Source organism: Canis aureus, chromosome 16, assembly GCF_053574225.1.
Source record: "Canis aureus isolate CA01 chromosome 16, VMU_Caureus_v.1.0, whole genome shotgun sequence".
Classification (NCBI taxonomy): Eukaryota; Metazoa; Chordata; class Mammalia; order Carnivora; family Canidae; genus Canis; species Canis aureus.
Genome location: NC_135626.1, coordinates 22,396,937 through 22,415,676, shown reverse-complemented (window position 1 = coordinate 22,415,676; position 18,740 = coordinate 22,396,937).

Sequence of the window (18,740 nt, the reverse complement as noted above, 5' to 3'; positions counted from 1 at the left end):
GGGAACTGCTGCAGCGCTATACCTGAAGGTGATGGAGCCGTTCCCACCTCATTCCTGCCCATGCCAGTCTCCTCTCTGCAGGGCCCTCATTGCAGGGGCAGCCGCAGGGCCCCCTGGGTTTTAGCTGGCTGTACCCAGGGTAGGCCTCACTCCAGGGCAGGCAGCCTGGGGCTGCAAGGACCTAGAGCACTAGAAAGAGTCCAGGAAAAGGAGGCATCCTGGCGAGCACAAGCAGAGAGGAGGCATGAAGCTAGGAGGAAGCACACGCTACAGGCGGGAGGTTTGGTTGGACCTGGACTCTGTTAGGGGGTTGCCAGCAGTCTCCAGCTCCCAGGTGTCCTACCAGTAACACCCCCAGAGGCAGAGGGAGGGATCCAGCATAGCAACACTGACACATGTTCCCTGCTTGCTTTGTACTTTTGTTTCCCCCACTCACTCCTTTCATTTGGTTTCCCACCTTATGCGGAGCCACAGAGGACTGTGTTCTTTGAATGCAACATGCTGTTGAGCTGTTTTGCACACGCTGTGCCCTTTGCCTGGAATGCCCCCTCCCAGCTGTGCCCAGGACACTCAGCCCTCAGATTTCCTCCTCTGGGAAGTTTTCCCGACCACCTCCTGACTTGCCTGCAAGGTTGATCCTCCCTCCTCTGCCTCGCAGGCCCCTGCAGTTGCTGGGTGGTGCTCCGTCTCTGTCTTCCCTGTTAGACTGAGAACTTGCCAAGGGCTGGGACCATGTCTTTCATCTCAGCATCCCCAGCTGCTGGCACAGGGCCTGGCATGCAGGCAGCATTGAAGTTGTGTTGGACAAATGAATGGCTGCAAAAGTTCCTGCGTTGACAGCAGGAATGTGGGAGGAAGACCAGGTTGGGGTGGGCTGGGGCCAGAAGGTGAGTGAGGTTTGGCAGGCTGGATTTGGGCTGTCCGTGGATTTGGACATGGACGTGCCCAGGATGAAAGGGGCACTTGGGTCTGGAGCTGGGGAGCAGGTCTGCACCTGGGGGAGATGTGGGGGATGTGCATCTAGGAGCAGTAGCTGGAGCAATGGGGTACATGCACATGCTCAGGGAGAAAGAATAGAGAAGAGGGCAGCTGAGTAAGGATGGGCTGGAGGAGGACAGACTCCTCCTCTCTCCAGTTACCTGAGCTGGAGCCTGCCCACCAGTCCTTTTAGGGCCAGAGGCAGCCAGCTGCATTTTGTGGAGGAGGGAGTTGCTCAGGATGAGGGGATCTATGCTGCTCAGAACATCTATGTCCCTCTCTCCCGTCCCTAGGTTGCAGTGGATGACAGTTGTCCTCATTAATGAGCATGCAGACAAGCCACTGAGATTTTCTTTGGCTCACCATCTGCCGGGTAGCCAGCATCCCCCTCTCTCCTTCCACGGGTGGGCCCTACCAGTGAGGGATGGGTCAGCCTCACTACAAGGCATGATGGGACTGCAAAAACCCGGTGACAGCAGCAGATAGCCAGGGTGGAATAGACGGGGGAGGGCCAAGCTAGGCTCAGAGGCTGGGGCCAGGGTGGAGGACCGGTCCCTTCAGTGCCTTAGCCCTCGGGAGAAATAGCTACCATGTCTGTAACGCCTTCTATGTGCCAGGCATAGTGGCAGGTACAATATAGGTGCTATCTCTATGACATCTTTTCTGGCAGGGACCTTGCCATTTTACAGACGAGCAAAACAGGCTCAGAGAGGATATGACTGTCTCATCGTCACACAGTAGGAAGTTGCAGACCCAGTGTTCAAATTCAGGCCTCTGGGACTCTATAGACCGCATCCTTCTGGAAAGTCACACTGTGAAGGAATGTTTCACAGGACTGGGCAAGCTTGCCACAGAGGCTGAATCTACCCCAGGAGTTGTTGCCTCGGGATTGAGTGCACCTCGCTTTCTTCTTTGGGGTCATCCTTAGCACTGGTATGTAGTTACTGCCAGCTGTCCTCACTTCTCCTTTCCTATATAATAGAGTTGCACTGCCTAGTCATCTTGAGTGGGGCTCTGTGTTAGTTCTGACTCCTAACTTATAAGCAGAATTGACACCTGTCACTTCCAGGCCAAGCACAATTGCCAAAGTGAGACCCTCCATGGTAGATGACTGGCAACAGGAAAAATGTTGGCTTCTCCATCAGTCTGGGGCCCAGCGAGGCCTGGGATCAGAGTTCCCTGTTGACTGGTGATGGATATCAGTGTGAGCAAGAAATAATGCAGCTTTCAGACACTGAGATTCAGGGGTTATTTGTTACTGTGGTGTGGTGTAGCCGATTCTGACTGAGACGTACCTTTTCCTCATTGCTGTAAAGAGGCAGGTAGGCTTCCAAGGTTCTGCCCCTGTGGGCCCTGGATCATTGCTCCCTGAGAACTTCTCCAGAAGGATTGCAGGACATGTGGATGCTCCCACCAATCTTAGGTTTGAGATCCTGATGCTGCCCTGAGAGCCGAATCTGAGAACCAGCATTTCTGGGAGCTTCCCAGCTCTCTGATGCTGCCATCAACGTCTATGGCTAGCTCCAGAGATTACAGAGACTGTTCATGCTCCTGTGTATGGCCAATCTCTCTGAAGGAGGCACAGCCATTCCCATTTCACAGATGGGCTGCCTGGGAGCCAGAGGGGGTAAAGGAACTTAGCCAGGCCACAGCTCCTGGGTGGATCCAGCCTCTGTGGCAAGCATGCCCAGTCCTATGAAACATTCCTTTCTGGTGTGACTTTCTGGAAGGATATGGACCCTTTGAGCAACAGACCAAGAGGTATAATTCAGAGTCTTGGCTGCATTTCCCTTGGGTTTCCCATATTGTGGACCAAGAGTAAAGCCTAGGTTCCTAGAAAAGACTACAAACCATAGAGGAAGTTTTCTTTCTTTTTTTTTTTTTTTAATGATTTTATTTATTTATTCATAGAGACGCACACAGAGAGAGAGACAGAGAGAGAGAGAGGCACAGGCACAGGGAGAAGCAAGCTCCATGCAGGGAGCCTGATGTGGGACTCAATCAAGGGTCCCCAGGATCAAACCCCGGGCTGCAGGCGGTGCTAAACTGCTGCGCCACCAGGGCTGCCCCAGAGAGGAAGTTTTCATAGTCAGTGAGGAAAGCTCCTGTAGATGGGAACAGTAGGAATCCCAGGGGAAAAGCTGGTATCACTCAAAGGTCCTGGGGTTCATGATCAGGGTGGCTCAGGAGTACACAGGCTGGCTGGGCAGAGCTTGCAAGACTCTGCAGTGACTGTGGAGCTGCCTCCTGCTTTGCCTGAACTCGATAACTCTTTTGTGCCTCATTTTCCTCAACCATAAATTAGAGATAATGACAGAGGCCCCTCTCCCATTGTCATTATGAGGATTACATGAGATAATATATGATACATAAGGAAAACACAACAGAACCTGGCTCTCATAAGGACAACATAAGCATCTGCTCTTGTGTTATCATCACTGTTGTCCCCCCCACCAACCCCAACCACCATTATTCTTATGACCTTGGGTAAGTCATTTCTGCCCTCTGGGCCTCAGCTTCCTTACTTATGAAATGGGGGCAGGAAGTATACGTAAGCCCTGTGATAATAACGGAGTGTATTGCATGTTCCCCATGTGCTTGGTACTGTTTCTAAGTTCACGACCTCAATTAATTTTCACTCGCCCCCTCCAACATCAGCTAGTAAATAGAACTGGGTTCTAACCCAGACAGCCTGACTCCAAGGGAGTCTGTTAACCACTAACCTACAAGCTTTACACCTACAGTATAAAGCCCCCAGGTGGTGGTTGGTTGTTTGTGCAAGACAGTGTGTGACATCGCTGGGTGCGTGGAGAGGCTCTGATAGGTAAACTGTATTTGTAATGAAGTGCAAGCTATGCTGAGTCTGTGAGTGTTAAATGCCTGTGTGCACACATGTACCTGTGTGTGTGTGTATGTGTGTAACATGCTATTTAGTGTATGATTTTGTCTCTGGGATGGATCGTGTGTATGTTCTGTGTATGTGTTGGTCTACCTGTGATACTGCTTAATCTACGATTATTGGTCTTTGTGTGTTTAAGTCACATGTACATTTGTGGGTGTGATGCCTTGTGAGTGTGTGCAGGTGCTATTGTGTGGGCTGTATGGGCGATTGTGGATGTATTTATAATGATATGTGAGTTATGTGGTCTGATTGTGTATGTGACAGAGCACTGTGTGTGTGAGAGAGAGAGAAAGAGAAAGAGAGAGAGAGAGAGCAAGCCAGCACACACTCTGGATGTGAGTATGTATCTGGGTGCCATGAGTGTGTATTCACATGTGCATCTGTGTGAGAACCAACAGGCTGTGTGTGTGTGTGTGTGTGTGTGTGTGTGTGTGGCTAATTATGTCCCTATATGCAGGGTGCTGGGGTGTACTAGCATGTGTGCCAGTGGGCTGAGTGCCCTGTGTGTGTCTCTGAGAGCCAGAAGGCCGATGCTATGTGGGCTGGAGAAGCTGTGAGCTAGAGGGGTTTGAACAGGCTTCCTGGCTGGCCTAGGTCCAGCGCTCCCCTCCCAGCCTCTGCAAACACTGCCTAGCAGACGGGCTGAGTTTTTATACATGTGGAAACAGCCCTCTAAATATTTACCCGCCAGCCTGGTGGAATGGCCTGCTTCCCTTCTCTGCCTTCCCTCTATATGCGTGAGCTCAACTCTCCTGCCACTCTACCCTCTGCCTCCCCGGGGGCTTAGCCCAGTGGCTCCTGCTGCCTCCCAGGAGCAAGATAAGGGGAACTGGAAGCCTGAGAGCAGCCCAGCTGTAGTCCGGGGTTGCTCTCATTTGCACATCTCTCATACCTGCCTCCAATCCACTCTAGTGAACAGACACACTCTTACACACTCATGGATGTGCCATTTCTGTTGACCTCACTCTCATGCTCAGGTGCAGCTGAACTCATAACCTTAGCCTTGCTTGACATTCACTCCCACCTCCTTTCATATGCCTGCCCTTCACCCTCACTCTGCCCTCAGCCCTGCCCATGCCCATAGATTCAGACTCCTACTCTTCTTCCCTCTCCAGTTCTAGAAGCTTCTTCCTATACTGCTCAGCCTCCCCCACCCCACTCCGGGATGGGGAGCCTGTGGGCAGCACGCGCTTCCTCAGGACCAGGAGATCCCAGCATGGCCGAGGCAAAACTCTGTCCATGGTTCTGAACCATCATACCTCCAAGGCACTTTACCCCTCAATCTTGGGACTTCAGTGGGAACTCTTATCTAAAAGTTTTCAGGGATTCTGAAAGAATCAGTAATAGGAGGAAAAAAAGATTGCATATGTACACACATGTACACAAAAACAGAGATAAAGGGGAGACCAAGAGATAAAGGGAGGCAAAGAGGGAGAGAGACAGAAACGGACACAAAGACAGAGGAACACACACACACACAGAGGCAGACACCAGTGCAAAGTCAGAAATGCCAAGAGATTTCCAGAGAGGAAAAAAAGTGGCTTTTGTTTTGACACCGCTTTCAAACCATCCTACTTACTAAGGAGTACTATTATTTTCCTCTGGGAAGTTGGGGGAATACATGCCCCCTGATTCTATCTGCTGGAACAACAACTAATTAAGGGCAACCCTCAGATGTTGCAACTCCCTGCCAGGGCTGAGTTTCATTTAAAAGGACAGGCTGGTGTAATCTTGTACTCAGATTTAGGATCTGTGATAGGGCTGCAATGCCCTCCTTAATCCCGGGCTGGCATCCCGGCCAGGCACTGTCTTCCCATGCCACCCAGATGTGCTAATCCCTCACCGCCCCCCTCACCTACCCTGGTAGATTAGGATTTTTAAGGTCAGACATCATCTGGAGGAAATAGCTCAGAACAGACAGACTCTCTGCTTGCTGCCTGACCATGTTTGACATCAAGGCATGTCGCCTGGCTCCCATCCTCCCCTTCTCATCAAGCTGGCTTCTCCCACCCTTGTAGGTGGCTCCCATGGGTCACTTCCCTCCTTCCTCGATTTTTAGGCATCCTTCATGTGCTGGGCACTCTACTAGCCCCAGTGAACACATTTAAGCCTCACAATTACATTGGGAGGTGGTGGTTATTCCCAGTTTACAGATGAGGCAGCTGAGACACAGAGAGGTTCAGTGACTTGCCTGAGGTCCCACAGCTAGTAAGTAGTTAAGCTCGGAGTCTCACATCCTCTTTGAATAGGGTTTCCTTGAGGGTTGGGTGTGTAACATCTTCTGTTGGCGGCTCTCCAAGGGTGACACTGTGTGGTTGTGAGACAGCATGGGTTTCGAAGTTAGGAGTCCTGGAGGGGACCTGGGGTTTCTAGGTGTTCTGGTGGGACCTAGCTGGGGCCTCTCAGGAGTACCTGAGAGCCAGGGAAAGGAGATGGCTGCAGCAGCCCGTCTGGGCAGGCTCAGGCTGAGTGCATTCGGTCAACCTCAAAATGCCATGGCCTCTGGCTGTAGGCGAGGGTGCCCCTGCACACAGCAGCAGAGCCTGCATGGCAGGGCGGAAGCCCAGCTAATGGCCATGTTTATAGCTCAAAGCATTATTAGCTCTTAGGAGCGCTCAGCTCTCGCTTGTTGTCAACAGCTGAGCTTATTGATTGAGTGACTTGATGTTTTTGCTTATTAAGTGCCCGGGAGTGCCGGCAGATTTGGGCCAGCCTTGGCTGTGGGGAGGACTATGTGAGCAGGGGGGAGGCCGTCTGTCTGTAAACACATACCAGCCTTGCTCATTTGTTTGGGTACATGTGTTGGGATGATGGTCCCATGTGTGTTCCCGCATGGTTTCTGAGTGCAGCTTTAGGAGAAAGGAACCTTGTTTTCTGTATACAGCAATCACAGCAGCCCTGAGGTGGGGTGGGGGGGAACTAGGATTTGGATTTGGAAGGCCTGGCTTTGAGTCCTGGCCTTATCTTTCCAAGCTGCAAGCTTGGACAAATCCCTTACTGTCTCTGAGCCTTGGCTTCCTTATCTGGAAAATGGGGATTAAAATAAGACCAGCTTTGCCTACCTTTGAGATGGAGAGTTAATGAGGTATGTAGTTTGTAAACTGTAAAGTGCTACACCCATGCCAGGGAATATAACTATTATAACTATTGTGAGCTGAGTGGTGATGCTGTAATTAGGTTTATGTTTAGGCAACAGGTTGGCAGAGTGGAAAATGAACAAGGGGAGTCCTAGGGGATTGTAGGGAACCTCAGCTCTGAGGGACCTGGACTAGGCTTTGCAGCCCATATTTTAGGAGACTACTGAAACTGGGCACCTGGAGACCTGGGTTCCAGGCCTGGCTCTGGCATCAAGGTGCTGTGCAGCCTCAGGAAAGATGGTTTCCTTCTCTGGACTTTCCCCTTTACTTATCAAAAGAAGGGCTCTAAGCTCAATAATGCCTAAGGCCCTTTTCAACTTTGCCTTTTAATGCCTATAGGAATCACCGAGTCTTTTCCTTCCGTATGTGTGGACATTGGTGAGATTTATGATATTCTGTGTCCGACATATCCTGTGTAAGTTGCACTGTGTGTGTGCCCAGGGTTCAGATGCCCCCGAATTAGTGTGTATTGGCAATTTGACAGCCCCCTGCCCCCACCAGTGCCTGAACACATATGTGCTGGTGTATTTGGTCCCTGTCAAGGCAGAGGGACGTGGAAGCTAGCTGACTGCCTGGACTCCAGCAGCTAATGGGGAAAGCCCATTTTAATAGCTGATAACAAGATGGGTCCATTAAAAGAACAAATTAACTGCAAACCCAAAGATTACTTCTGTTCTGCTGGTGAAGGGCTATGGAATGCCAACTCCATTTGTTAAATGAGCACCCCAACCCCTTGCTTCCCCAAGGGTGGCTGCTGTCTGGACAAGCCTGCCAAGCTGTCCCTATCCCTAACCCTTTCTTTTCTTGTGAAAGTGCTTCTTGCCCCAGTTCAAAGCCCTGCACAGCTACCTCCTCAGTGAGGACTTCCTTGTCCTTCTGCTCTGGTCAGAGGGGGACACCTCCGTCCTTGCTCTGAGCACCCCGGGGCTTGGCTGAATGAGGTGGAAGCTGACCTTCCCTGACTTACAGTTCAGCTCTGCATGTTTCCCACCTTTGATTCTGCTCTCCATCAGGGCAGTACCTTTCTTTAAAAAACAAAAAAAAAAAAAAAAAAAAAAAAAAAAACACTTGGTTGTTCCTCCATTCACACATTTAGCCAATGTGTTTTGAAGACCTACTATGTGCCAGATGGTGTGCTGGGCCCAGGGTCTGCCTTGGAAGAAGGGAACACTGGGAGGTGAACCCGTCCTGCTGTGAAGAGGGTCCTGCACAGGGGGAGAGAAGCAGAGGAAGGAGTAATAGGTCCTGCTTAGGGATGTCACTGAAGTGACATCTGAGTAGCATCTTGAAGCATCTATGGAGTTTTTCAGGGGGGTGAGGGACTCTATGTCAAGAGAGCAGCACGAGCCTGAAAGCCTGACATGTGTACAGCTGATTTAGGAGCAGGACCTGGTGGGAGGCCCTGCCTACAGTTGGTACTCAATTAATGTTTACAGGAAAATGAAATGTTTATAATGTCTACTATGGGCCAGGCATTAGCAGGGGCTGGAATGGAAGCCTCTGCTTCCTCATCTGTGAAATGAGAATAACAATGTTGCTTGCCTCACAAGGAGAGAAGATCATGGATGTGATGTGCCTGGCATATGGTGCTGTTAGGAGCCAGCCTGGACTTTACCTTCTCCCACCTGGGGAAGGCTAGCTCTTCCTTTCCAGAGCAGGAGGGAAATCAGTCTGTCTGAGTGAGGCCAGAAGGCCATCCTGGGTGGGCAGAGGACTGGCTGCTCTTGCTGCCTTCCCCTAGGCTCCCTAGATCCCAGAGGGAGTACCATGTCCCAAGGGCTTAGCCTTTGCAGGTCAAGTAGAAGCAAGGCCTAGTAGCAAGTAACCTGGATCATTTTGAGAAAGAAGGGGGGGAATATCCATTTTGGTGATGTTTGGGTTTTGGACTCATCCTGTCCTGCTAAATCCACAAAGATGCTTTTCCATGTTATTTGGTACAGCGCCAATGTGCGTTAGAAGAGTTCAGACTTGTTGGTGGCTCTCATCTGCCTCCAGAACAGAGTCCACATCCCTAGGAGGAGCATTTGAGGCCCTTTCTAAATGGCCTCCCAGCCTCATTTTTAGTCACTGCCCCCAGTCACTGCCCCCAGCATCCCTCCCCGGGATGATCTTCCACCCCTGATTCACCAAACTTTGGAGCTCTTCTAGCAATGCACAGATACTATTTCGGCTCCGGGCCTTTGCATGTGCTGTTTCCCCTGCCTGGAATGCCCTTTCTACAATCTCATTATGAAAAATGCTCACTCATTCCTCAAAGCCCTGCTAAATATGCTCTGCTTGGGGATATTTCTACCAAGTCTCCTTGGGGAGGATGAATCCCTGCTTCTCTGGGTTCCTGTGCATTTCCTCAATTGTAAGATGCCATCAATTGTGAGATGCACCATCGATTTAATAATAGCTTTAGGGAGAAAAGAAACTCTGCTTTAAATGTACATATCTGCATTTCAGTAATGTGCAAATATTTTTGAGAAGTGCCTTTTGGAAACAAGGAAATGCCGTAGATGCTTCTCTTGTGGAGCAAGAGCCACAAGGACTGATTTCATTCATTCATTCATTCATTCATTCATTCATTCAATCAATCAATATTTATGGACCTTGGTTCTAGGCACTGAGATGGAGCAATGAACAAAACCAAGTCTCTAACCTCATGTAGCTTATGTTCCATTGGGAGAAACAAGTAGTAAACAAATAAATAAAAGTCTAACATAAATAATTTAAAAGAAGGCCATGGCAAGAGCTTTGAGAAACATAAGGCAGGGTCGGAGAATAGGGAGTGATCAGGGATTGTTCTTTTTTTAAGAGATTTTATTTATTTATGAGAGAAAGAGAAAAAACAAGCTGGGGGGAGGGACAGAGGGAAAGGGAGAAGCAGGGCTGGATCCCAGGCCCCCAGGATCAGGACCTGTGCCCACGGCAGATGCTCAACTGACTGAGCCACCCAAGCACCTCAGGGATTGTTCTTTTAACGAGGGTGATCAGGGAAGACCTCTCTGAGGTGGAGACATTTGTGCAGAGAGTTGCAAGAAGGGAGGGAGAGATCCATGTGGGTATCTGGGGAGGAGCATTCAGGCAGCCGGTAAGGAAGGGCAGAGACCTGGTGCTGGGACCTTCCCAGCCTGTTTGAAGAAGAAGTGGGGCTGTGTGTGGCTGGAGTGGCAGGAGTGAGGGGTGGTGGTGGCACATGAGGTCAGTGTGGCAAGGGAAAGTCTGGGCTTTTTATCCTAAGTGTGTTGAGAAACATAATCTCTTTGCAGGCGGGACCCCCATGCACCTCAGGCCTATCAGGCTGCAATTTCTCTGAGCGCAGAGAGCCCAGCTCTTAGCACAGTGCATGGCATACAGTAAAGGATTGCCAAATGAATATCGGGTGGCCTGCCAGCAGTCCCTCCCCGGGATGATAGACTGGGTGAGATCTCAGGATCCTGGAGGGAGTGTGAATAAGGCCTGAGGCAGCAAGGGAGGCCCTGGCAGGAAGGACTCACCTGCCGAAATGCACCAGCCGCCAGTGCCCAGAGCCTGGGGCCAGGGGCGAGTTCCCACTGCAGCGCCCCTGGTAGTCATGTCTGCATGCCCCATGGTGGGTAGAGGCTTATTCAGAATGGAATAGCTGTTAAAGGAGGTAGGATAAAAAATATGAAGCTGTTACCTATCTGAGGCGCTTTCCAGTCCCAAAAGCCTTTCACGTGTGTGTTCCTATTCAATCCACACTTCCAGCCCATCTGGTTCTCTTTTTACAGTTGGGGAAACTGAGGCTCAGAGAGGGTCAAGAAGTTGCACAGCAACACGAACAACCACTGCACAACATCTCTGCTCTTGAGTCGGGACACCTGGACTCTGTTCCCAGCTCTGCCACCTTCTCACTGGGTGACCTTGGGCAAGGCACCACCCTCCCCGGGCCTCAGTTTCCAAGACCATCAAATGAAAGGGTTGATCTAGATGTTTCTCCAAGGCCCACTCTAGCTTGGACATTCAGAGCTGTGCCTTCCAGGGGGAGGCACAAGGGCAGGTCGCCACAGTAGGCGGACTTCAGGCAGACGTGTGGAAGTACAACCTCCTCCTGGGGCTGCTGGCACTGGGACCAGTGGCCTCTTCCTTCGTGAGAGGCTTTAGCCCCAGACCCAGTGTCTCTGCCAGGCAGGCGTGCTGCCGCTTGTCCTCGGAGGTCCTGCCATCTGCCCACCCAGCCAAGATGCCCGGAGTTGCGCCCTCTGCCTCACTCTCACATTCCATGGCCCTGGCCCTTTGCCCGCCCTCCCTGACCCTTCCCAGGGGTGCCGGCCCCTCCATCTTCCTGCTCCTGCCTGGGCCAGGCCCCGCTTCCCCTGGCCAGAGCTAGCAGCAGCCTCCTCCCCGCTCCACCTGGCCCCAGGCCCCATCCCCTCTAATCCATTCTCCACACCGCAGCCAGAGCCATCTTTCCAAACTGCAATTCTAGTCATGTCATCCCCAGGCTTAAAACCCTTCAATAACTTCCCTTTGCCCTCAGGACAAAGTCCAAACTCTTTAGCATGCTCACAGAGCGCTTAGTGATCTGGCCACTGCCAGCATCCACCCCCCACGATCTCTCTCTCCCTCCCCCCTCATCTTCCAGCCCTAATTCTGCTCTCCCCGAGCTTTCCTTACTTATCTGAGCCACATCCCCTCTTGCCTCCCCGCCTTCGCACACACTGTTCCTTCTGCTGAAACACTCTTCTCAGGTCAACATCACCCCAATCGTAACCCCTCCCCCACTCCCGCCTTCCACATTTAATTGCCCCCTTCAAGAAACCTCCTTCTGGAATCCCTTGTCAATCCCGCCCTCCCTTCGCCTCCCCGCCTGGTCAATCCCCTTTGGGTACACACATCACGCAGACTGTCCGCGGCTGTCCTCTGGGCAGTGAGCTCGTAGGTGGGAATCTCGGACAGTTCTGAATCCCCAGATCTTGCAGATGCTCGATAGACATTTGAAGTGGGGAGAAACCCCGAATGAATAAATGGATGTGGAAGGGTCCTTTTATATTTGTGCTCATTCATTCAATTTGTTTATTCAACAAATATTTGCTGATTATCTATTAGATGAGGGGTTGGGATGTAACACTGGGTATGACAAGCACAGGCCCTGCCTTTTGGAGCTTGTGTGCCTGCAGGCAGGGGAATGAATGTTGTCTCTCTTACACCTCTGAGGCTTGGGAACCTAGAGGTTTTTTTCTACAGGGACCACCGAAGAAATCATTTCGAATGAAGAAAGCAAGACATGTGCCTGGGCTGGGCTGAGGCCGCGGCCAGGCTTGGCCCCACCAGCTTCCTCTCTGCGCCACCTGAAGATATCCTAGCCTTGAAGGAAGATTGCTACCCTTCTGGCCCCAGCCTTCCTCTTCCTCCCCCTCCTCTCCCTCAGCTGTTCTGTTTCCAACCAGGCGGCTTAACTTAGGCCTCCCGGTTGGGCTTTTAATTTGGATTTATTGCCAGCCGTGATTGTATGTTAAACAAACTCCAGGCGATTATTAAAAACATGATTATCACGGTTTATTGTCTTGCTAGGTCCTCAGTGGGTGTTCTTGTGCTGAGAGCCAGTCAGGCCTCCCTGATACTGAGGGGTGAAGACCCCCAGAGAGGATCTACCCTTGTTCCTGGTCTTGTCACACCTCATAGCGGAGGAGGTGGCAGTGGGGGCCAAGGGACCCTTCTAAAGGAGGATGGAGGCCTTGGGGAGGTGCAATGATTTGGCAGAAAGAGCACTAACCAGGCACCTGGGAGGCCTAGTGCCAGTTCGACCCATGACTTCTCTGGGCTTCAGTTTCTTCTTCTGTGAACTGGCAAGCTGGGCCAAATGACCCAGTGCCCTTAAAGCTGAAGTCCAAGTGTCCACCGGGGCTGGAGGGACGTCACTGTGTTCCACAGGAAGCCTCAAGCCAGGGACACTTCAAAGGCATTCAGAACATTTCATCGTGGGTGTCGGATGGGATCCACCCGGCCTAGTTATGAGGACTCTGGGAAAACATCCTCCTGAGGTCAGGCAAGCTGGCTGCTCTGGGCAAGCTCACCTCTGGTTTGGGCAACCAACGGATACACCCAGACAGCAGCTTTGGAGAGGTGAGGCCAGTGGAGAAGAGAGAAGGTTCCTGGCTCGGGAGCCATGACCCTGGCTTCTAGTCCCAGCTCTACCACCCACCCACCAAATGGCCTCGGGCAAATCACAGTCCACTTAGGCTGTTTGTTTCCTGAATGAAGGAAGTTTCCTAAAATGAAGGAGTAGACTGTCAGTGGTTTGCAAAGTTTAAGAAATTAATGGTGGGTTTTTTTTTTTTTTTTCTTTCTCCAAACAGAATCTCCAGTAGAAGCCAAAGATACAAGGCAGAGGTGGGATGGAGCTGCTTGGAAGCCCAGAACCCAGAGCCTGGCCCTCTGATCTCTCCCTTGCCCCCTGCATCTGCCCAGTCTGGAACACTGGTCCATCCCATCAGCTCTGAATGCCTTACTTTCAAGTCAGTTGGGATGCTGCTCAATCTGCTTCCCAGCCTGCCTCCTTGATCCTCGCCAGCTCCTGTTAAATGAGGAGGGCAGATCGGCTATATTCCCACTTGGGGGAAGGTGAGGCCCAGACTGCTGAAGCGGGGTGGGGGGTCTCCCAGAGCTGGGCTCAAACCTCCTGACTCCTCTGTCTCCAGCCCCTCCACCGAGCACACAGGGCAGAGGCGGGCAGAGTGCCTGTGTCGCTCTGGATGCCCCCATGCCTGCACAGCCTGCCGGCCTCCTGCCTTCCTCCCCCATTCCACCTCTATTTGGCTCCTCAGGCAAATGCTTGGGCCAATCCCAAGCCTGATGAATCTTTGATGAAGTCTGAGTAAAGGCACTTTAAAAAATTCAGAAAGGTAGGGAGGTGTTGGGACCGAGAGAGGCGAGAAGCTTCTGCCCCCCTCCCATCTTTCTCCCCACATTGGTCAGCTAACGAGGCCCAAGCCTGGGAGTGCAGGGCCAGGGGAGAAGTGCAGGGCACAGCTGAGCCACCCAGACCAACAATGTCTGCAAAACAAGGCCGCCTCCTTAGAGAAGGCTTCCCGCTAGCACTTCTGATTGAAGCAGAGGCAAATTCTAGAACTCATGGATATTAGAGATAGACAACGCCTATCTATCTATACTACCAAGTCAATCTTCCTGCACTGGATGGAGGTAAGGAAACTAAGTCTCAGAGAGGGGAGGAGGTCCCTGCCCCAAATCTGGCCCCAGATGGCCATGGCAGGGCTGGGACTCAGACCCTGCCTCCCGGTGCTGGGCTCCACTCAGGCTACCTCTGGACCCAAGCTCCTGATCCACATTCAAAGCTTTGCATTTCAGTTCCTCCCTGACCCAGCAGAGCCATGTCCAAGATGCGCAGGACCCAGGGGACAGCTTGGCTATCCCTCAGTGAGGGCTGGACTGGCAGAGACTCAGGGAAATAGAAACAGAATGAGGCGGCTCCCCACCTTGCTGCTGGTTTTCACTGATGCTGATTAACAATTACCCCCAACTCTTGTCCTGACCCCCACCCCAGTCCTCAAGGCTTAGCGGGACTGGGTCTCTTCCCCCCTCTGTTTATCCCCAGTCCCTTCAGGTTGACTTTCTGTGGTTTAATTTCCTCTGTGCCTCTGCTCCCAGTGGCTCCTTCAGCCCAGCTTGGCCTAGGTGAATCCATGTCCAGGCGGGTGCAGTCTTCCCAGCCGGCAGCTGGATGTGGAGGGACTGATGTGAAGTCACTGTTCCAGGTTCCGGTCCTGACTCTACCTCTTACTAGCTGTGTGACTGTGGACTGTAACCTGTTAGCAGGTTACAGAATCTCTCTGAGCTTCTTTCCTTGTCATTAAAATGGGAGATGCTGAGGATTACATGAGACGAAATGGGTGAAACCGAGCCTGATGGTATTCCTGTCGCCTTCCAGGATCTGGTCTCCAAGCCCTAAGAAGGTCAGGTTGTTTCCCATGACTTTGTTCACAATCTTCGCTGTATCCCTACAATGTGTGATGTCCTTAGAAAGCCTCCTAACCTGGTGGCAGAGAGAGTAGCCACACCACACAACTCAAGGGCCAAGGCACCATTCATAATATTGAACATGCAAATGGTGCCTCCTGGAGTTGTGCGTGATTTTTTTGTGGCTCTATGTGCCATCGTCCTTGGCGGGAAGCAGGAGTGAAAAATCTCATCCTTCACTTCTCAGGCCGGGGAACTCTACTGAGTTTGTTTTTTTCCTGCTGAAGTTCCATTCCTTTCTCTTGGCACTGATACCTGTTATCTTGTCTGGTTCTCCGTATTTTGAACCTAACTCCCAGAACTGAGATTTTGACTTGATTCCCGTAATTTAGACTTCAGCTTTTGAAACAACTTCTCCCTTCACCAACCGGTTCTGCTTTGATTTCCAAGCACGTAAGATTCTAGAAACACATTTTTTGGTCTATTTCAATTGCACATTCGTAGGACTTGTAAATATAAAAGAGGCCCATAAACTGAGAGATGCTAGGTAATGGCCTCAAAACAATACATTTTATATCAGAACCTGAACAGCAGCCCTAAATCGGGCCCCTGGGTTTGCACCCACCAAGTCTACAGATCCAAGGTGAGATTCTGCATGTGATTCAAGGGAGGGGTGGGGAGGGGTCTCAGTGCACGGAGCACAGAGCCCAGTGTTAGACTCACAGTTGTATTTATGTTTGGAACCCTGTCAGTTCCACTCCCAGGAGAGGACCTGGGTCACATCACACAACCTCTCTGAGTCTCAACTTCCTCTTCAACAACATGAGGCTCATATTACCCACCCATCGCACCGGGCTGTGGGATAGTCACAAAGATGATGTCTGTAAAATGATTGCCTTCGTAAACTCCCTGAGATGTTAGGTCTTGCCCTCATTCCCATATCACGGAAAAGAAAGCTGAAGCTCAGAGAGGTCAAGTTGGGTTTCCCAGAGACAGCTGGGTCCTACGTCAGGGTGGACAGAGAAAGCATTTATGGGGCAAATGGAAGGCATCTGGTGCACTGATTCACCCTAGACCTAGGGTGCTCTGAAGTTCATGGTTCACCTCCTAGCCTAGTAAGCACATGTTCTCTGCAGACGTGTGTGCTAAAATGCACACAACACAACATTTACCATGTTAGCTATTTTAGGTGTACAGTTCAGGGGTGTTAAGTACATCCACACTGTTGTGCATTGATGTACCACTGTCCAGCTCCAGAACCTTTACGACTTCCCAAGCCGAAACTCCATATCCTGAAACACTAACTCTCTGTTCCCCCTTCCCTCCAGCCGCTGGCATCCACCTCTCAGCTTTGTGCCTCTGTGAATTTGACCCCTCTAAGAACTTCACATCCAGTGGAATCATCCAGAATTTACGTTTTGCGACTGGGTTACTTCACCGGGCATAATGTCCTCAAGGTTCCTTGATGGCATCGCACAGGTCAATGTGCTGAATACAATTAAGGCAGAACACTATTCCCTTGCATGGCTACACCACATTTGTTTAGGTAAGGATGGATTTGAACGCATGTAATGAAGCCGGTACATGGTGGGTACAACTCTCACGGTGTTATTACTATTGGTACTTGGGACTTATTATTTACTTACTGGACTATTCTAAGTGCTTGCTGTAAAACTCAATTCTTCAATAATTTACTAATAGTAATGACAATAATAAATACCCACCAGAGAGGGAAATCCTTGCTTTTATCCCCTTTCAGGATTTCCCTGGCCTGGTGGGCTCAGACTCTCAGAGTGTCTCAGAACCACCAGGGGAGCTTGTTAGCCATCTCAGTGTCTCTAGTGTCAGCAAACTCCCAGTTCTGATGTGCACCAAAAGTCTGAGCGCTAGTATCCCATCTTTGAAATTTTCACTGACAGTATCTGGAAAGATGCCACAAGACCAAGGTCAGGAGGGTGTGAGGGCAGGGGAGTGATGCACAGGTGCCTCTGAGTGGTTTCTCTGAGACCACAGGCTCTGGCTTCGTGACCGACCCCATTCTGACTTTCCTGTGTTGGACAAGCATTCCAACCCTTTCTGGGGAAATGCCTGACACAAGAAATGACCTATTCAGACCTGCAGTTGGAACTCAGGCAGACAGCTGTGTCCCTCTCACCTCTGCCCGCCTGGCGGGTCAGGATGGGCTTTTTGGCTGGAGGCTGGCATAATTAAGAGCTTCGGTGAACAGGCTGGGTGGGGCTCTTTGTTTATTCCTCGCTCATATGGACTGAGTGTCTGTGTGTCCCACCCCCTACTCCAAGACTCATGGGTCAAAACTCTACACCCCAGAGTGGGGGCATGAGGAGGTGGGGTTCTTGAGAGGTAATCAGATCATGGGGTGGAGCCCTTATCAGGGATTAGAGCCCCTAGAGGGGTGATCTGACTCTCTTTCTGGATGTGTGAGGAGCAGAGGAAGTTCAGGCAAGAAGTCAGTCTTGGCTGAGACAGGGAATGCACTGGCATCTTTAGCATCCCCTCAGCCAACCAGGATAGACAGGGTCCCAAGTCAGGGTGGACAGAGAGAGCATTTATGGGGCAAATGGAAGGCATCTGGTGCACTGGCTTCTGCCTTTCCATTTGCCTGGAAGTCCTTCCACTCACTCTCCCTTGTGGGACTGGCAACCTCATACTGATCCTTCAGGATTCAGCCCAAAGTCACCTCTCCTGGGAAGGCATTCCTGATCTCTGCGGCAGAGCTTCCCCTCCTGCCCCAGGAAGCTGGCTGTTACAGCACTGTGTCAACTGCACGGTTGTGATTGAGACCTCTGCTCATTCATCCTGTCACCCAGGGTCTTTATGAGGTGGAGGGAGAAGGCCGGAAGGCTCGGGGTTTATTCATATTATAAAGACAGAGCTAAACAGCACACTGTGGCATTTTTATAAAATGATCACATTTGCCTTCTAAGAATCACATTCTGATTAAGAATCCTGTCAGTTATTGTGAGGCACGGTCCTGGATTTAGGCCTCGGTTTGTTGAATTGGTCTGGAGATCAGCTAGAGATTTTGAATGTAATACGTTTTTGAGAGACTAAAATAAGGGAGTCAGAATGTTACACAATTCCGAATTCAGCAGACAATCTTCCCGTGCCTTCCCCCACTTCCTTCCCATTGTTTTGTTTTCCCTATAGCTTTCAGGTTAGATGTCCTGGATCTTATCCTGGCTGCGAGAAGCTATATTCTTACTGTGTGTGTGTGTGGGGGGGGGAGATTACTGTGTCACTTTAAAGTCAACAATTTTGAAAAAGAAAAAAAAAAGAAGTACAAAGTCCACTTATTCAAAATGGCGGTTCTCCCAAATCTTGCCATGCTCTGCAATTCCCACTCTGGACTCTATTCTGTGACTTTGTCGCTGCCCAGGGACATGGGTGGAACATGACATCTATTGGTATAGAAACCAGTAAGCATAGATGAAAATGTCAAATTATTGACCACTATGGATGTGGCTTAAAATGCCCCAGAACATCTGGATTACCTGTTAGGTACTCCCTGATTTCAGGATCCATATCCTTTGTAAGTGACAGACAATCACTTCTAAATGCCCTCCCAATGTCCATTTTGACCGCTCAAGGATTATTTCAGGGGACATGGTTAGAGAATCTACTGTGTGTCAGCAACTGAGACGATGTGAGTGGCACCCCCTGGAGTGTCAAATAGGAATAGCATAACCTGTGTGGAGGGAAGACTTAGGTCCTAACTGTGGACCTTTTTTTTTTTTTTTTTTAATAAATCTTTAATTTTGGAATACGTTTAGATTTATCAG